Source organism: Camellia sinensis, chromosome 10 (assembly GCF_055761805.1).
Source record: "Camellia sinensis isolate YWXY chromosome 10, ASM5576180v1, whole genome shotgun sequence".
Lineage (NCBI taxonomy): Eukaryota > Viridiplantae > Streptophyta > Magnoliopsida > Ericales > Theaceae > Camellia > Camellia sinensis.
Genome location: NC_138970.1, coordinates 160,364,617 through 160,384,850, shown reverse-complemented (window position 1 = coordinate 160,384,850; position 20,234 = coordinate 160,364,617). Strand labels below are relative to the sequence as shown.

The 20,234-nt window shown below is 39.1% G+C and overlaps 1 pseudogene across 1 annotated transcript; it reads right to left on the bottom strand.

The window, feature by feature from the left end:
- Positions 1 to 426: 426 nt before the first annotated feature.
- LOC145801520 (plasma membrane ATPase 4-like) lies at positions 427 to 19,875 on the bottom strand (annotated as a pseudogene). The gene is made up of 15 exons (XR_014343112.1): positions 19,792 to 19,875; positions 6,744 to 6,815; positions 6,552 to 6,671; positions 6,301 to 6,375; positions 5,616 to 5,621; positions 4,168 to 4,314; positions 4,051 to 4,104; positions 3,870 to 3,951; positions 3,525 to 3,684; positions 3,259 to 3,435; positions 2,833 to 3,013; positions 2,517 to 2,700; positions 1,903 to 2,013; positions 1,520 to 1,797; positions 427 to 746 (listed from the first exon to the last, which is right to left on the bottom strand). The product of XR_014343112.1 is annotated as a plasma membrane ATPase 4-like (transcript).
- Between the last annotated feature and the right edge of the window lie 359 nt (positions 19,876 to 20,234).

The window sequence follows — 20,234 nt, the reverse complement described above, 5'->3', positions numbered from 1 at the left end:
TAACCTTTTTTTTTAATTTATAAATTTTGTTAATTTTATATGGTTGAACAAAAAAAATACCTATCAAACAATTATTAAGAACTAATAATTGATGTTTATTAAAATAATAAATAAACTAAGCTTGAAAACAAAATTAAAAATAAGAAACAATGCATTACATACCTAAGAATAGCAACAATTCAGACTTTAAATACATCAATTAAAATCAAAATGGTCAAGAAGCCCAAAAAAATTAAAAAGGAATAGAAAGCACACTAATATGGCTTATAATATTAAAAATACCACTTGTCTTCCAACTACATCCAAAGATGAGTCTAAACTATATGCAACAAGATGATACATTTGGAACCATACAGTACGCTATAATCCAATTAAACAAGATAAAAAGAATTAGAGGGGGGGAAAAGGTAAAAGAACAAGAACAAATAAAAAAAGCTTCATCATATTCCATTCAATGGCTTTTTCCCTCTCTTCTCACATAAATTCTACATGTAGCAACTTCATATCCATCAGGATGATCATTCGGAGTTAAATAGCTTCTCACAATCAAACGGAGTTGGGTTTCAAATTATTCTATCTTGTTTTCTTCCAAATCAACGTTCCATACCCCGTTGTTTCCACCGTGTACTGATCCGACTTCAAGTGGACTTCGAATATCCTTTGAAGGCATAGGAGATGGTTTGATGAGTGTCAAAGTATTATCATCCCTGTCAAACTCTTCACTTGCTTCTCCCGAGTAAGTATAGCTGCCACATGTGAAAATATTCAATGTGGAGACAAGAAAATAATTGACAATTAATTTTTATAGCATAAAAGAAGCCCTCTACGAGGAGTTTGCAACTAATTTCTATGTTCCACCATAAAATTGATCAATAGTTAGGGAGATTTTTCCTAGACACTCAAGTCGCTACGAGGTGTTATGACCTAATGTGACAACCTATCTTCAAATTTATTATTAATTTATTATAGATCGCCCACTAAGGAGGACTGCTGGCAGCGGGAATTGAACCTAAGCCATGGAGGCAAAGTGTCTGATCCTTACCAACTTAATCAACCTCTGTTGGCATAAAAATATATACTTATTTTGTTGTCCCCACTTCTATTTGTGTTCTGTGTCAAGAGATGATTGTTCTTCCAGAATAAAAAAATGGTGACTGAAGGATGATTTTTGTATGATTGCATGCAGCATGCTTGATAAGCATGAAAAAAAGATAACTAATCCAAATGCAAGTTTGGTAAACTATAACTCGCATGAAAACTTGTCAAGGGGTGTAAAAATAGTCATCCATACACCACAAGTAAGTTGAACCTAACTCTGTTTAACTTCAAGTGTGACGTCCTATAACCTAAGAACAGTCACTTTTCAAGAAAGAGATTGCATAACCAGAGTGACTATAACTAATGCAAATCAGCATTATGAATCTAGATGGAGCACCAACAAAACAAGCATTTATAGCCTGATCAAGGTACAAAAATCAGATACAGAATTAAAAAGTTAAACTGAAAGATAGGCACATACCTGGGATGAGGATTTCCCTTTACCATTTTTTGTCCATACTTGCGCCACCTGTAGCCATCTCCTGAAATTCCCAAATCACCATCTCGCAACTTGAAGACACTCTCAATGACTGACAATTCTGTTGCTGTAGTATTTGATCCACAGAACGCTGTACAGTCATTAACTATCAAGCCAGCGGCTATCACTTCACTACCACGGTTCACAGTCCCTGCCACCAAAGGGACCTGAAGGGGGGTTGAAAGTTCATCCAAGTCTTCAATGGATGTATGAGGATGGGCCTGCTCCAACACAATTTCCATTAGAAAGGGGACAACAAAAGAAGATAAAATTTTGGTACCTGATGTTTGATAAGATTGCTACAGATGCAGGATATAATTTCTTACCAGGCCACATTTATTGGAGAAGGCACAATAGCTGCCCACAAGAATGTTACCAGCAATTGTCTGCCTAAAAACTTCTAGCCCAAGAACATTTGCAATCATCTCCTCAGTTTCCTGCAATTCAACATGAATACAAGTGTTATCTAATAGAAGTTTTTAAGTTTTAGAACATAAAAAAGAAGAATCATCACTGCCTGTTGATGCCGACATCTACCTAAATTTAATGAAGAATCATTACCCAAACTGAATGAATTACTGTAAACTAGAAAAACACAATGCAACCAGTCTTTAGAACTGTTCAAGAACCCATTTGTAATCTAAGTTGTCTAGTGGTATCGCATGTGAGAAACTAGAAACGGTGCCAATGGGTATTGAGCACCTTAGAAATCTAATCGGTCATTTTTGTGTTCGTTGATTTAGTATTCCATTTTGTTTTAGACGTCCACTTTTAATCTGTATTTATTTTCTATATAGTATTCAATTAGATGTTCAAGGAATCATCTAGACATCTTGAATTTCAACTATTTTCATGGTTAAAGAATTGTTCTAGAAATTTTTTCCGGCAACAAAACTTAAAATATATGTAAGTCAAATAAAAAGAGCAAATAATCACTCACCTTGCAACCTCAGCCCGTCTCTTGGCTTGCTCTGCAATTTCTGAAAGCTCCCTATAATTGCTCTTGTCAGAGAAAAGGTTAGTGGTTTCCGGTAGTTGAAGGCCATGTAGAGTCCTCTGTGCAGTAGCCCACTGTGCTTCTCTCTCCTCTTTCCCATAGTTACTCTTTGTAGTAAAAGCAGTCTGTGTTACAAAAGAAGAAAAAAAATAAGTACCAGAACTAAAGAGTCATCAGAAAACCACAAGAAAACTACAAAAATTCAAACAAAATCATATACTAAAAAATTCCCCTTTATTAGAGAATTTGAATTCTAACTTGTTCTCCAAAAGGGTATCCCAAGCTTTCCCACTTAAAGCGTAGCGGATCGCAAATTTGAGTAAGTCAAGTGGAATATATGTTACCACACTGTAAAGCCAGATGACACCGGCCCAGCCCCAACCACATCCTTCTATCTTTGCAAAACCTCATTTAGCATAAACAGCTATCAAGGTGGCAATCTGTCAAATTACAGAATAGTTTACACCTCCATTAGAACAAGCCTATCCAATTCAATTCCCAAATTCATCAGATAAGTTCAGGATTTTTCATATAGTACTTTGTTTTTTTGTATTTCATTTAAATATGTTTTTATTTTTAAAATTTTATTTTGTAAACTAACTCCATTACTATGATATCAAGCACATTGCGATAGAGATATTTGTCTTTGCACATGAATATTAGTAGGTTATTGGGAAATTCATACCAGCTGTGCGGCTACAAAAGCAAAGAGTAAGAGTAGTCCAGGGCGTTCAGCAAACGACCAGCTGCGAGACCTTGTAACAAATATGAGAGCCTGACTCACGATACTCACTTGTAGGTACAATGCAGCCATCATCTGTTCAGGCCTCTTCTCTCCCAATGGTCTCACACCAAATTTGTCCTACATTGTTTAACAAAGTAGGTAAACAAATTGAACCTATAACATTTGGGTAAAGTTACAATTTTATGCACGAGAAAATATATTCCTACCGAGAAAAATTTGGTATCATTCATAAGCCAGAAAAATACTACTGTCATTAGTGCCAAATAGCCTCCGAGCACAACGTCGGTTGCAAATATCTCCTTCAGTTTCCAGCTGTCTGGCATTGGGGATGGCTGCACTGATCCTTTGAGAATGTCATGATTGTTCCTAGGGTTATATAATAGATGGAAAGTTGGACAGTTAGCTTGATGTTGTCTTAAATTTAAAGTTAAATGCCGAATCCCTCACCCTCCCCTCCCCCCGGCCAAACCAAACCAAGCCTTAAGTCCCATCCGGCCAAAAAAAAAAATTAATAATAATAAGAATAATTTTACTGCTGGATCTGATCTCACCGTCATTTAGGATGGCAATAATTAGAACCATGAAGGGAGCAAAGTCAAACTTCCATATCAGGGCAATAAGCATGAACCCAAACTGGAAAATTTATTAAAGAGAAGAAACAAATTAAAACAAATTTTTTTATATAACAACAGCAGTTTTTATGAACATCTTAAAGAGTTTTAGTTAACATACCACAATATGGATGGTAATTGAAACTGCATAGATTTGAAGTCAAAAGAAAGTAGACTTAGAAACTTCAGAAAAAAACAGTGAAGGATTGGAATAAAGAGAAGATGGAGGGTAAGTTACAGTATAGTTCTTCATCCTTTGAAAAATAGCCCTGCTAGTGAGCACAGCACTTATTATAACGCTGAGTCCAGGTTTAGTAAGGACAATGTCAGAAGCACCTCTAGCAGCATGAGTAGCATCCGCAACAGTGATTCCAATATCTGCCTTCTTCAAAGTAAAAAAGGATTTGTATCATCTATTGAATCTGAACTGTAGATTACCTCCCACTGCCAATGGTCTGCAAGCACATCAAGCAGGATATCAGCAATTCGGAGGTCTCTTCAAATCCCGTTGCCAATATATCCTAGTAACCCTAGGCTTTTTTCAGGGCTAGCTCTATAAATACTCATTTGTAACTCTATTATAGTAGTCTTGAGAGTGTGAGAAACCTATTTATTAGTGAGATCAATAGAGTGAGTTTGTGAAATTGAGTGTGAGAAACTCTTGTAATTCCTCTATTATGATCATAGTGAAATCACAACGAATCCATAGATGTAGCCCTCTCTTTAAATGAACCATGTAAATCTTTGTGTTGCTTTTGTGTGTTTAATCTAGTTTCTGTTACAGATTCATTGTTTGTGCGTGTGGTTCCTCAGGTCCAAAGCAGGAGGCAGTTTCCAGTAATTCCATGAATTATAATCCTCCTGGAACCAAGGGGGAAAATGGGTGGGAATTGAGTTAGTCAACAGAAGAAAGGAGATAAACTGACAGTACCAAAACACAATTTCTATTCAAATGAATGGTGAAGAATAACAAAAATGGAAAAATCATAGACAAGACACGGCACACTAGTGTCCTTGGGGTTAACCTCATTGAAGTGTATCCATTATTGCACTAAAAAAGATCCCTTCAGTGATTGCAGTAAAAAAGTAAATGATACCCATTTTCCTGCAATACGAAAGAACAGAACTGGTTAATGAAAATTTTTAACAATCTTGTCAGTAGAGATGTTTTTCAGAATTGTGATTCCAATTACGCAATCAATCAGTAAATAATAGAACAAAAGCACACACGCAAAAACAAGGCACAAGATATACGTGGTTTGGCAGAGTGTGCCTACATCTACTGCAGAAATGGAGAACAAATCCTTAATACTCAATAAGGATTATAAGAAGACTCTCAACCTCTCAATGCAGCACAGTTTTCTATAACACTCTCTATGAAACCTTACCCAAAAAAGGCCCCTTACAGTACTCTAGAGTGAATGGTAAATACAAGACACCTCACAACAAGGGAAGTAGTAAAAGTAATGAGATAATAAAATGTACAAAATTGTCCATTCTCAAACTCCAGAGACAAAAGTAAGAAATGAGAAACAAAGCAATGCAAAGCCAATAGCATAAATCACAATGACAAAATGGAGTAAATACATGATTGCATAGATTTTTGGCCCAAAAAAAAAAAAGGTGGCTGCAAATGAGAATATTTATTTGAATTATGGAGTCATGAATTGCAATATGCATCATTACCTTAAACTGAAAAGAATAGATTAAAAATTACAAATAAAAAAAACACATAAGAGGGAGATGCAAGAAACCTTAATAGGAGAATATAGATATGCAACACCAGTCTATGACCAATCCATTCCAACCAAAGGCATGAATTGTCCTAGAACGTCAAATCTGTAATAAATAAAATAAATAAACAAATAAATAAAAGGAATCAGACAAGCCCAAAAGGAAAGCACAGCCTCTTGCACTGATAATACTTCAAAAAAAGAACATGCAACCAAAGAAGCAAGTTAGGATGAAGTCAGTTTCAAAAAAAGAACATGCAACCAAAGAAGCAAGTTAGGACGAACATACACTGAAATAAAAATAAAAACAAAAGGCTAAAGAATTTCAATGAAGTCAGTTTCAATTGAAATTATGAGGAAACAAGGCAGTGAATTACCTCTCTGGGCATAAGAGTTTTTGGAATCACTCTGCAAAAAAATAAATAATGGAGTTTATGAGTGGAGAAGAGAGAGAGAGAGAGAGAGAGAGAGAGAAATTACCCTAAGACGTGGCGGTCACCATCATAGACAGCTTGGGAGATTAGACCCTCTATACCTCCTCCATCATAGACAGCTTGAGAGAGAGAAATTACCCTAAGACGTGGCGGTCAACCCAACGCTCCCTCCTCCATACCCAAAAAAAAAATTATATCAATTACCATAGATATTATTAAACTTGTCTTGGCAACACTTATTTCAAACCCCTCTATTTCAGCTCTCTCCCTCTCTTGAGGCTGCAAAATTTTAGATGTTAGTCAACTAGAGGTAAATTACAAGAATATGGTGGGTAACCTTTTTTATTTCACTACCCAATAAGAACAAAAGAGAGAATAAAAATGCACACATCCTTTTTTATTTATTTTATTCTATTTGCGGGTTTGGTATGGGAATTGGAAAATTTGATATTCACCTCTGTGAGTCCAACCATACTAATTTCTGGGTGAGTGAAACAAGCTGCTGGAATGCCCAAATGGTTGAGCAGGTGATCTTTTCCACTGACTTGTTCAACAACTATATGAAGAGAGCAACGCTAAATATGCAATAGGTGTAAAATGTAAGCATATAGCCTGAAGTAACAAATAGCAAGGTAATAACCACATACCATAAATCCCTTGTGCACTGGCAGGATACGCTCATCTACTAGAACAAAACCCCGCTGTGTCACCACATTGATCTGCAGAAAAACCAATACAACACTTGAAACACATCTTAACAAGATTCTATTGTACCACAAAACACTTAAAAACTACATTATGGGTTTAAATTACAGTCTTCCCCTATTTTAGATTGTTGACTCAATGCCTCTGCTCTGTATTTTTGTTGAAAGGGTTATGGATTTTAGATTGAGATTTGGGATTTGGTTTGTTTGTTTTGACACAGATAAGGAGATCATCATACCATGATGTGATCAAGGTTTCGGAATTATTAATTCAATTATTAATAATTTTACCATCACTTGCAAGGTAAAATTTTAAATTCTTAATTCAATTCTTAATTCAATTATTAATTCAATTTTAAATTTTAAACAGCAGGTTCATAATGGTTATGAGTTTTAGTTTTTTGACAGTTCAAAAGGTGGCCCACCAGTTACATGGAGTACACCTGGGCATACAAGAGAAAGAATCAAACAACACTTCTCAATAATAGAGGTTTCTGATGGGAATGGACAATTAGCTAATTAATTTGTTGATGCCTAAAAGTGATGTTACTTTAACAATCCAGACCCACCAGCCCAAAAACAAAAAAGAGATAAGTGAAGACCTGGTTAATAATATGTTACATATTAATGCCATCAGATTTAATATTCTTAACATTCTACAGCTGTAGATCACATTGTAAGTGGTTAATACTGAACTAAAAAGGCATAGTTATAGAATTTGCCATACCAAGAAGAAAATGAAACCAAAATTGACCACGACAAGGCCCTAAGGGAAGCATTATCGAACCATTTAAAGACAAAAAAAAAATCAAGGATGACGTATCTGTATTACTATGCTTCCAGTATATAACCAAAATACAAGTATGAGGAATTAAATGGGACAGGGAAGTTGACCTAGTGGTCCATCTAGTTGTCCCTGGTCAATAATTTATTACACTTTTTCAATGAATATAGCATGAATTGATAACAAAAAAAATAAAATAATAATAATAATAACTAAAAGGTATTGTTTCGAAAGGATAATCTCATATCTAAACGATATTGTTTCGAATGAAAAAATTCAAATCTCAAACAAATATTTTTGAATGAGAAATTTCGAATCTTAAACATATATTTTTGAATGATAAATCTCAGATCTGAAACATATGTTTTTGAATAAGAAATTTCAAATCTCAAACATAATTTTGAATCAGAAATCTCAGATCTGAAACATATGTTATTGAGTAAGAAATTTTGATTACATGAAGACATTGGTGCTTCAAACTTCAAATCTTACCTTCTTGAGGGGGAAAAAGAGATGACCTAGTCTCAATAACTGTAGCGGTATTGCCTTCAAGGAACAAGAAGAACCCCCAAAACACAACAATCTAGGGCTTTCTTTACCGTTCGAACTCAGATCTCACAACATAGTCAGGCAAGAGGAGAGTTGATCCAAACCCTAGGAGAAGAATAGACGGAAGGAAGATCTTGAAAGAGAGAGAGAGAGAGGATACGAAACTGAGATTGTAGACGGTGGTGCTCACCGAGCTGAAGAAGGTTGAATCGTAATCTCTGAGACCGAAGGGTTTAGAGAGAGAGAGAGAGAGAGAGCGAGTGAGTGAGAGATTTGAGAGATCAATAATGAAGTTTTGAAGAAAGAGAGAGGTTCTGATTCTCAGAGTTGTGGAGAGAGTGAGAGTGGGATAACATGGTAAGACATTTGAAGGCGTTCAAAAACGACTTCTATTAATAAACGGTACCGTTTTAATTAAATCAAAATGCGACGTTTATAAAGCGTTGCTAAAAATTAGAAAAAGTGACGTTTATAAAAACACCATTAAGTAAACGCCGCTAAATCCCATTTTTCCTGTAGTGTTTGTAGATATCATCCGAAACGACCCACTCCATGCATATACGTTTGTGAGCGTAATCAGTAATATACTGTTAGTTCACAGTGGTCCCATTCTGAAATTTTCTCCCTACATTCCAAACATACATTATGATTGGGACCTTCATGTCACTCAATGGCTATTGTTCTTTTGTTGGATTTTATGGTTTTTATAGGCTTATTGTAATAACCCTCACGCTATCCTAATCATACTCATGTGCATTCATGTGATTCTGTCTTGTAAGCTTTGCGTTTCAAGTCTTGTCCTTGTTCGTTCAAGTGTTACAGCATGTTTTGTACCTTGCTTGGTGTGAGTTTAGCCGAAGTCATCTTCAGTCTGGAATTATCTTAGAACCACTATGTTTGACCTCCACCTTCGCCCTGACATATTGGCCGAGATGTCATTATCTAGGCCGAGGTGTTCATCACCAAGGCCGAGGTGTGAATCATCTAGGCCGAGATGTTACCCTTGCACCTAAGTGATCTTGTCCCGGAGAGGTATGACCTAGACCGAGATGTGGCACATCTAGGCCAAGGTGTGGCACAGCTTAGTCAAGTGTTGTCCTTCCTAGTCGAGGTCATTAGTCCCTACTTGCCGATGCCTTGTTCTTAGCCGAGATCATTACTCGCCAGAGTGCCTATGTCGTCTTGCTTGTTGAACACACTTTGTCATAGTTTTGTCTTGTCACTCAGCCACCTTTCTGTGTAGCACCAACCAGCCGCTGCCACGTGCCTCTGTAGAGGGTTAAGTCAACCAGCAGATCTAGAAATGTATCATTTTTGCTATATGTCTTTGTTGTGAGGAGAGAGAAGCTCTAGAAGAAGAAGGAGAAGTTTAGAGTGAGAGAGTGGGCTTCGAGCTTGATTCCTAGAGATCAAACCATTAGATTCGCGTATTGAGGTTAGATTCTTGAATCACTCTTGTCATTCCTATTGATCATCTAGCTGCATTGCATGATCGAACCCGTTTTGCATGTCATGCATCGATTTAAAGTTGGTTTTAGAAAGAGAAAATAGTGTTCATGCGTTCTTGAAGAAAAGCCTTGTTTGATCTGAAAGTTTGCATTAAGATTCATGCTCTTGTGTTTGTTTTCATGAAATCCTTTAATATGGGTACCCAGGTCCATGTTTTTGAACTCATAGCATGTAATCTCAGATTTGTAATAGCAAATCATGACCTTTGCATTCATCTTCCTCATGTTCATGTTCTTCACGTTCTTCTAGAGAGGGAAACCCAGATTTTTCCCGACCTCATTTCCTTGAATGTGGCCATCGAGGCAACACCTCGGCAAGGAGGTGTGGGACCTCGGCCTAGACCTGGTAGTTGCCCAGCACGTTTTCCCGAGATAAAGAATTGTGCTTGTTTTGATTTGACTTAGTCTTGAGGAATACCGAGATCATCTGCATGCATGTGAAACTTGTTTGAAAGTGCATTCAACAGACTTTGCCATGTGTTTGTAGGGTTTGGACTTGCCTTGACCCCGACGCTTGAAGAACTAAGTGAGTGGTATTTTTAATAAAGCTATGTTATAACGTTTTGATAAAAGCTTTGCTTTGCTTTGTTCTGAAAATAATTGTAAGCATGAATGGTTATTCCTAATTGGAAAATATATTTGTATTATCTTGTTTTGATGACACTCTTGGAAGTCCGTACGTGCTAAGAGACTATAAGCACTTGTAGCACAAAGTTTGGAAGTCCGCACGTGCTAAGGGACTATAAGCACTTGTAGCACAAAGTTTGGAAGTCCGTACGTGCTAAGGGACTATAAGCACTTGTAGCACAAAGTTTGGAAGTCCGTACGTGCTAAGGGACTATAAGCATTTGTAGCACAAAGTTTGGAAGTCCGTACGTGCTAGGGGACTCTAAGCATTAGTAGCACAAGTCCTTAGTGTCCGGGGACTATAATGCAACGACACCATTGAATTGAGATATCTCCCTTGTCTTGCCTTGTCTTGTCTTGTTTGCCACTGACGGTTCACCGCGTGGATTTTGTTTGCCGAGATGTCATCACTTGTATTATAATGATGTTAGTAAGCATCCTTTGAAACTTGACAGATTCGGAAGATGGACTTGGTTCATTCCTTGACTTGTACTAATTATGTTATGTATTGTTTGATAAAGATCTTGAATACCAGTCATGCAAACCCCTTTATTTCTTATACCATTCACTGAGTATCCAAGCTCACCCTCTCTATATATATGTAGGTGATGAGCAGGAAGGTGGTGACGCCTAGGTGTGACTCGCAAGCTTGTTTTGGGTTTTTGTTATGTCGGCCTAACTTGTATTCACGTCGGCAGTCTTGAAAATCATACTTCTCGGCTTATGATGCTTGTAATTTACACATGTCGGCTAGAGAAGTCTTTTGATCAAGACATAAAATGTATTTTGTACTTTATTGTATTTGTATTCAAGTTGTAATATTATGTAAAGTTGTATGTCATTCCATGTAACTTACGCACTGCTCTTATGGACCACTTGTATTTTAAGATTATGGCTTCCGCACTTGTGAGCCCCATATATAATTATACTCTGTTTGTGTGTGAATTTTGAAAGTTGGCCTTCGGTAATCTCGGATTACTGGCCATCACGGCACTAAACTACTAGGGGCGGTTTGGGGTCGTGACAGATTGGTATCAGAGCACAAGTTTCTTATAGTACGTTATTCACACACTTTGAGTCCTAAAGAGCATAGGATGTCCCTTAGAATGATCTTAGGATTGCATTATATTGCTTGTTACTTGACAAGGTGTGCATCGTCTTGACATAGCCATTTGTTATTTGCATACATGGTTCTTGGTTCAGTTTGTTTTAAGGTTGCATTTTGCCTACTCATAGTATCATGAGGAGAGGTAGACCATCAGTGGGCCGAGATCAATCAGAGGATAGATTGGACAGACTAGAAAGACAAGTTGAAGGTTTAACCCGTGAGTTGAGGCAGATGAGGCAACAGAATGCAAGTGCTACATCTACCCCGGCCGGACAGACAGATGGCCGACATGCAGCTCCACCTCTTCCAGTGCCCCAAGTGCCTCCACAGCCAACCTTGTATGGAGAAGGGACGATGACTTTGATTAAAGAGTTCAAGAAGATGAACCCACCAAGATTCGCAGGGGGCATAGAGCCGATGAAGGCCGAGGCATGGGTTTTGGAAATGGAAAAGCTGTTTGAGATCTTTCCTAGCACCGATACTCAGAAGGTGACATTAGCAGCATTCACATTAGACGACGACGCTCGAAGGTGGTGGATGACGATCCGGGAGGCTAATCTTGGTTTAACTTGGGCCAGATTTTTAGAACTGTTCTACAACAAGCATTTCCCGCTTAGCGTTCGAGATCGCAAGACCACAGAGTTCCAGACTCTGACACAAGGCAGCAGAACAGTGGCAGAGTACGACCGTGCCTTCACTGAATTGGCAAGGCACGTGCCTCATATGGTCAGTGATGAGTATAGGAAAGCCAGGAAGTTTGAAAGTGGGCTACGTGTACCAATCCAGGATCGGGTCAACATGCTCAACATGCCGACTTACGCCGAGGTGTTAGATAAGGCCATCTTGGCGGAAGCTAACTTAAACCGATATCAAAGTTCAGGAGAGAGTTAGAGGAAGAGACAGAACTATGAAGGTCGTCCGATGTCGTTTAATGCCAAGAAGAAGGCGAATGTGGGCAGTTCTAGCAACTCAGATCGGGATGGAAATGCTAAGCCGACGTGTGCGAGTTGTGGGGAGCCGCATCTAGGGGTTTGTCGCTGGGCGACAGGAGCCTGCTTTGAGTGTGGTGAGATAGGCCACCGCGTGAAGGACTGTCCAAAGGCAAAAGCTGGTGATGGTAAGAAAAACGGGAGCACCTCGGGCTCTGCACAAGGAAGCAACGCCGGAAGAACACAGATGAGACAGGGCAGAGTTTTTGCTCTAGTGCCAGGAGACACCCAGAATGCTGAAACGGTAATGTCAGGTACACTCTCAATTTGCTCTCAAGTTGCATACGTCTTGATTGATTCGGGCTCTACACATTCATTTGTATCTGTTAAATTTGCCGAGAAGTTGAATAGACCGTTAGAACCCTTTGATTATATGCTATCTGTATCTACTCCATCTGGGGGAACTATAATTATTGCATCCATATATAGGGCGTGTGTTGTGGTGATTGGGAATGTAGAATTATTAGCTGACTTGATGCCATTGAGCATGACTCACTTCGATGTCATATTGGGAATGGATTGGTTAGTAGCGCATCATGCATCCATTAATTGTGTTACTAAGAGCGTTACATTGAGGACCCCAAAAAAAACCGAGGTCTTTTTCCAGGGTAAAGGAGTAGTACCCCCACCCTACTTAATCTCATCCATAAAAGCCTATAAGTTGATCCAAAAGGGGTGTCAGGGCTATTTGTGCAGTATACTAAGTGATTTGAATGGAAGTGTTGAGTGAGCCGACATACCAGTTGTTAAGGAATTTCCAGACGTTTTTCCAAATGAGCTGCCTGGCCACTTAGTCGATAGAGAAATAGAGTTTACTGTGGACCTCGTGTCAGGAACGCAACCTATCTCCAAAACACCCTATAGGATGGCCCCTGCTGAACTTAGAGAGCTGAAATTACAGTTACAAGAATTGTTGGATAAGGGATTCATTAGGCCAAGCACTTCACCGTGGGGAGCACCCGTTTTATTTGTTAAGAAGAAGGATGGCACCCTTCGCCTTTGCATTGATTACAGGGAACTTAATAAGGTAACCATCAAGAATAAGTACCCGTTGCCTAGGATTGACGATTTGCTTGATCAATTACAAGGGGCACGAGTCTTTTCCAAGATTGACCTTAGGTCGGGCTACCACCAGTTGAAGGTTAAAGCCGAGGACATTGAGAAGACTGCTTTTCGGACAAGGTATGGTCACTACGAATTTTTGGTAATGCCCTTCGGAGTGACCAATGCTCCTGCAGCGTTCATGGACTTGATGAACAGAGTCTTTAAACCGTATCTAGATAAGTTCGTAGTTGTTTTTATTGACGACATATTGATCTATTCCAAGAGTACAAATGAGCATGAGAATCATCTGAGACTTGCCTTGCAAATTTTGAGAGACAAGAAGCTGTACGCCAAGTTGAGTAAGTGTGAGTTTTGGCTTTCCAGCATCTCATTTTTAGGGCATGTGATTAATGAAGAGGGTATATCAGTTGATCCGAGTAAGATTGAAGCCATTGTGAATTGGCCGACGCCGACCAACGTGTCCAAGGTTCGTTGTTTTTTGGGCTTAGCAGGTTATTACAGAAAGTTTGTGAAGGACTTCTCAAGGATAGCAGTACCATTGACACAACTAACTAAGAAAGGAACAACATATGAATGGACCGATGATAGAGAATCAGCCTTCCAAGAGTTAAAGACGAGGTTAGTTACGGCACCAGTTCTTGTACTTCCGTCAGGTAATGAGGAATTTCAGATTTTCAGTGATGCTTCACATAAGGGTTTGGGTTGTGTATTGATGCAAGGGGGCAGAGTCATAGCATATGCATCTCGTCAGTTGAAACTTCATGAAAAGAATTATCCAACCCATGATCTAGAGCTAGCAGCCGTGGTGTTTGCTTTGAAGATTTGCCGCCACTACCTGTATGGAGCCTCTTGCCAAGTTTTTACGGATCACAAGAGTTTGAAGTATTTATTCACCCAAAAGGAACTGAATTTGAGGCAGAGGAGATGGCTTGAATTATTGAAAGATTACGACATGCAGATTCAGTATCACCCAGGTAAAGCAAACTCGGTAGCCGACGCGCTGAGTAGAAAGTCAGTGGGAAGTTTGGCATGCCTAGCCGTGATTTCAATGGAGCCGACTACTATTGGGGAAGCAAAGACAAGGCAAATGGAGGACGGATTCCTGAAGAAGGTAGCCGACGAGATTACCACCAAGCTGAAGTTGGGTTACACCCTTGAGAATGGAGTACTTAAGTTTGAAGGAAGATTGTGCGTAGCCGACGTCCCAGAATTGAAAAGAAGGATTTTGCAAGACTCTCATGGATCTAGATTTGCAGTTCATCTAGGGAACACCAAGATGTGAAGCAGACCTTTTGGTGGCCGAATATGAAAAGAGAGATAGCCGAGTTCGTGTCTCAGTGTTTGTATTGTCAACAAGTGAAAGCGGAACATCAGAGGCCGGCAGGACTTCTCCAACCTTTGCCGATTCCTAAATGGAAATGGGAAGACATCTCCATGGACTTCGTGACTGGGTTGCCGAAGACACAGAAAGGAATGGATTCGATTTGGGTTATAATCGACAGGTTAACTAAGTCAGCGCATTTCTTGCCGGTTAGGACTTTGTTCAGTGCTGATCGACTTGCTGTGTTGTATATGAATGAGATCGTTAGACTCCATGGTGTACCGATGTCCATCGTGTCAGACCGAGATCCGAAATTTGTTTCCAGATTTTGGCAGAGTTTACAAGGGGCTTTAGGGACCGAATTGAGGTTTAGTACAGCTTTTCATCCGCAGACCGATGGCCAAATGGAGAGAACGATTCAAACACTTGAAGATATGCTTAGACTGTGTGTATTGGACTTCAAAGGAAGCTGGGGAGTGCATTTGCCATTAGTAGAGTTCGCTTACAACAACAGCTACCAAGCTAGCATTGGCATGGCGCCGTATGAAGCCTTATATGGAAGAAAGTGCAGATCGCCGATATGTTGGACCGAAGTAGGAGATAAAGCTTTGATCGGCCCCGATTTAGTTCAAAGGACAACCGAAAAGATTAAACTTATCCAACAGAGAATCAGAACCGCACAGAGCCGACAAAAGAGTTACGCCGACCAGAGAAGAAAGGAGTTAGAATTCGAAGTAGGGGATCATGTGTTCCTGAAACCCTCGCCGATGAAAGGAGTTTCAAGATTTGGGAAGAAGGGTAAATTGGCACCCCGTTATATTGGACCGTTTGCAATTCTTAAGAAAGTTAACCCGGTTGCCTACAGACTTGCTTTACCACCGAGATTAAGTCAAGTTCATAATGTGTTTCATATCTTGATGTTGAGGAAGTATATACGGGATGCACTACACGTGATCGATCATTTCGGGATTGTGGTTGATGAAGGCCTAAGCAATGAAGAAGAGCCGATACGCATCATCGATAGACAAGTGAGGCGATTGAGAAATAAGGTAATACCGATGGTGAAGATTGAATGGAAAGAGCATTACGGCAAGGATGCTACGTGGGAAATGGAAGAGGAAATGAAAGTCCGATACCCGGAGTTATTCTCGAACCAAGGTAACTCAAGTTTGGGGACCAAACTTCTTTAAGGGGGGTAGGATGTAATAACCCTCACGCTATCCTAATCATACTCATGTGCATTCGTGTGATTCTATCTTGTAAGCTTTGCGTTTCAAGTCTTGTCCTTGTTCGTTTAAGTGTTACAGCATGTTTTGTACCTTGTTTGGTGTGAGTTTAGCCGAAGTCGTCTTCAGTCTGGAATTATCTTAGAACCACTTTGTTTGACCTCCACCTTCGCCCTGACATATTGGCCGAGATGTCATTATCTAGGTCGAGGTGTTCATCACCAAGGCCGAGGTGTGAATCATCTAGGCCGAGATGTTACCCTTGCACCTAAGTGATCTTGTCCCGGAGAGGTATGACCTAGACCGAGGTGTGGCACATCTAGGCCAAGGTGTAGCACAACTTAGTCAAGTGTTGTCCTTCCTAGTCGAGGTCATTAGTCCCTACTTGCCGATGCCTTGTTCTTAGCCGAGATCATTACTCGCCAGAGTGACCATGCCATCTTGCTTGTTGAACACACTTTGTCATAGTTTTGTCTTGTCACTCAGCCACCTTTCTGTGTAGCACCAACCAGCCGCTGCCACGTGCCTCTGTAGAGGGTTAAGTCAACCAGCAAATCTAGAAATATATCATTTTTGTTGTATGTCTTTGTTGTGAGGAGAGAGAAGCTCTAGAAGAAGGAGAAGTTTAGAGTGAGAGAGTGGGCTTCGAGCTTGATTCCTAGAGATCAAACCATTAGATTCGCGTATTGAGGTTAGATCCTTGAATCACTCTTGTCATTCCTATTGATCATCTAGCTGCATTGCATGATCGAACCCGTTTTGCATGTCATGCATCGATTTAAAGTTGGTTTTAGAAAGAGAAAATAGTGTTCATGCGTTCTTGAAGAAAAGCCTTGTTTGATCTGAAAGTTTGCATTAAGATTCATGCTCTTGTGTTTGTTTTCATGAAATCCTTGAATATGGGTACCCAGGTCCATGTTTTTGAACTCATAGCATGTAATCTCAGATTTGTAATAGCAAATCATGACCTTTGCATTCATCTTCCTCATGTTCATGTTCTTCACGTTCTTCTAGAGAGGGAAACCCAGATTTTTCCCGACCTCATTTCCTTGAATGTGGCCATCGAGGCAACACCTCGGCAAGGAGGTGTGGGACCTCGGCCTAGACCTGGTAGTTGCCCAGCACGTTTTCCCGAGATAAAGAATTGTGCTTGTTTCGATTTGACTTAGTCTTGAGGAATACCGAGATCATCTACATGCATGTGAAACTTGTTTGAAAGTGCATTCAACAGACTTTGCCATGTGTTTGTAGGGTTTGGACTTGCCTTGACCCCGACGCTTGAAGAACTAAGTGAGTGGTATTTTTAATAAAGCTATGTTATAACGTTTTGATAAAAGCTTTGCTTTGCTTTGTTCTGAAAATAATTGTAAGCATGAATGGTTATTCCTAATTGGAAAATATATTTGTATTATCTTGTTTTGATGACACTCTTGGAAGTCCGTACGTGCTAAGGGACTATAAGCACTTGTAGCACAAAGTTTGGAAGTCCGCAGTACGTGCTAAGGGACTATAAGCACTTGTAGTACAAAGTTTGGAAGTCTGTACGTGCTAAGGGACTATAAGCACTTGTAGCACAAAGTTTGGAAGTCCGTACGTGCTAGGGGACTCTAAGCATTAGTAGCACAAGTCCTTAGTGTCCGGGGACTATAATGCAACGACACCATTGAATTAAGATATCTCTCTTGTCTTGCCTTGTCTTGTCTTGTTTGCCACTGACGGTTCACCGCGTGGATTTTGTTTGCCGAGATGTCATTACTTGTATTATAATGATGTTAGTAAGCATCCTTTGAAACTTGACAGATTCGGAAGATGGACTTGATTCATCCTTTGACTTGTACTAATTATGTTATGTATTGTTTGATAAAGATCTTGAATACCAGTCATGCAAACCCTTTTATTTCTTATACCATTCACTGAGTATCCAAGCTCACCTTCTCTATATATATGTAGGTGATGAGCAGGAAGGCGGTGACGTCTAGGTGTGACTCGAAAGCTTGTTTTGGGTTTTTTATGTCGGCCTAACTTGTATTCACGTCGGCAATCTTGAAATCATGCTTCTCGGCTTATGATGCTTGTAATTTACACATATCGGCTGAAGAAGCCTTTTGATCAAGACATAAAATGTATTTTGTACTTTATTGTATTTGTATTCAAGTTGTAATATTATGTAAAGTTGTATGCCATTCCATGTAACTTACGCACTGCTCTTATGGACCACTTGTATTTTAAGATTATGGCTTCCGCGCTTGTGAGCCCCATATATAATTATACTCTGTTTGGGTGTGAATTTTGAAAGTTGGCCTTCGGTAATCTCGGATTACTGGCCATCACGGCACTAAACTATTAGGGGCGGTTTCGGGTCGTGACACTTATTTTGGGCCAACTTTGAGCCCAAATTTGAGTGGGTCCCACACGTTTTTTTGGGTGGGTCCAAAGGGGTGACGTGTTCCTTGCCACATGACAAGACACACAGTGAAGATGGTTTGTCAAAACCATTTATAAGTGAATGAGAAGTTGACGTCGTTTTCGGATTCATGGAATTGACAATTCAAGAAGTAAAATGTGGGTTTCCTTGTAATGGTTATCCCATATTGGAAACTTAAGAGAACTTATGTGTGTATATAAGTTCTAGGTGGCAACACTGGTTGGGTCCCAAGGGACACCCCAAGTTTGTAAAAGAGAGGAATTATGGACAAATTGAACCTTGGTCCAAACCACTACGCACCGCCCGTTTGACCGTGCCGAGCGCGGGTGTAGGGTGTGAGTCGAGTCAATTCTAACATTAATTTATTTGAATTTTTTCCAAAAATTCTTGCGGAAAAATTATTTGAATTTCTTAACAAAATTAATTTAAATTTTGTGCCAATTTTTTATGTCCAAACAGAGCCCTTCTCCGGTTCAATTTCCAGTAGGTTCAACCAGTCCAAACAGTTTTTCAACCTGTTTTGCACCGGATAGATTCAGTTATTCCCAAATAGGTTTAAATCTGCCCATGCAGATTTGAACAGATTCAAACTAGGTTAAAATAGATTTTGCACCTGTTCCAGTTGGAAATCATACCTGTTCAGCCCTATAAATACAAACCATCTTCCAGTATTTTTCTTCATTCTGAAAAATCATTTTCTTGCCTTCCTTTTGCTCTTTTGCATCAATTTATTCTTTATATTATTTTAGGAAAAATTTAGAAAGTATAGAACACAGGTTTTTGTTCGCTGTACAAATTGTTTGGAGTGTTACTACTGTTTGTGTAGATCATTATATCCTGGGAGATAGACACTATTTATTCGTAAGCACCGAAGTGGGACGAATCTGTCTTAAGGACAGAGTGTCACACACTCGACTTGATCTTTTAAATATTTATTTGGTTCAGTAAAATAAATTCTATAAGTAATTTATTTTTATTTGTTTGATTTATTTCAAGTTATTTATTTTACACAGAAGATTGTTCAAACAACTTTCACGGAATGGTAACATGGAACTCAACTTGGATAATCGGAATGTTAAATCCTATAAGTTGCCTTCTTATGTTTTCTCTTGTCCAAAATTGACACATTTGAAGTTCCGTAATTGCATATGTAAACTGCCAGAGGCGTTTGTTGGGTTGCGTAACCTAATTAGCCTTCCCTTCGAGAAAATGGCATTTGCTGCCAACATATTTGAAACTCTTGTCCCTAGTGTGCCATTGCTTGAGACTTTGAACTTTTTAGGCTGCACTGGCATTGAACATATTAAAATCCATTCCCCAAATCCCAAAACCTTTGTTGCCACTGATAGTCACGATGTTAAATCTATCTTTTTCCAAAGTACCCCATACCTGACCATGATCTCTATTGCGTTGGGAAAGAAAGCTGAAAACCCCTGGCAAGGAAGTACAATCAATTTGAACTAGTTTCTTCATAATTTGTCTACAATTTTGAAGATTTGTTTTGATGGATTTTTCCTTAAGGTGAGTAGATGTTACCCATTTTTTTATTTGGTACATCGTATGGAAATTTGTAGGTCCTGTCTTATTTTCCTTCTGTTTGCTTCAAAGCTTTTGGCTGCAGGTCCTGTTCCATGGGTGCTTTCTATTCCTTTTAACCAACTGAAGCATCTTGTGTTTACTAAACTGAGATTTGATGATGTGGATCAGATTTCATGTGTTCTTTGTTTGCTCAGAAGTTCTCCTAACATGAAGAAGCACGGCATAACGGTGAGATTGTTGACACAAACAAGATAAGAGTAATTGCTTCTTCTTTTTTTTAATTTAAAAATTAA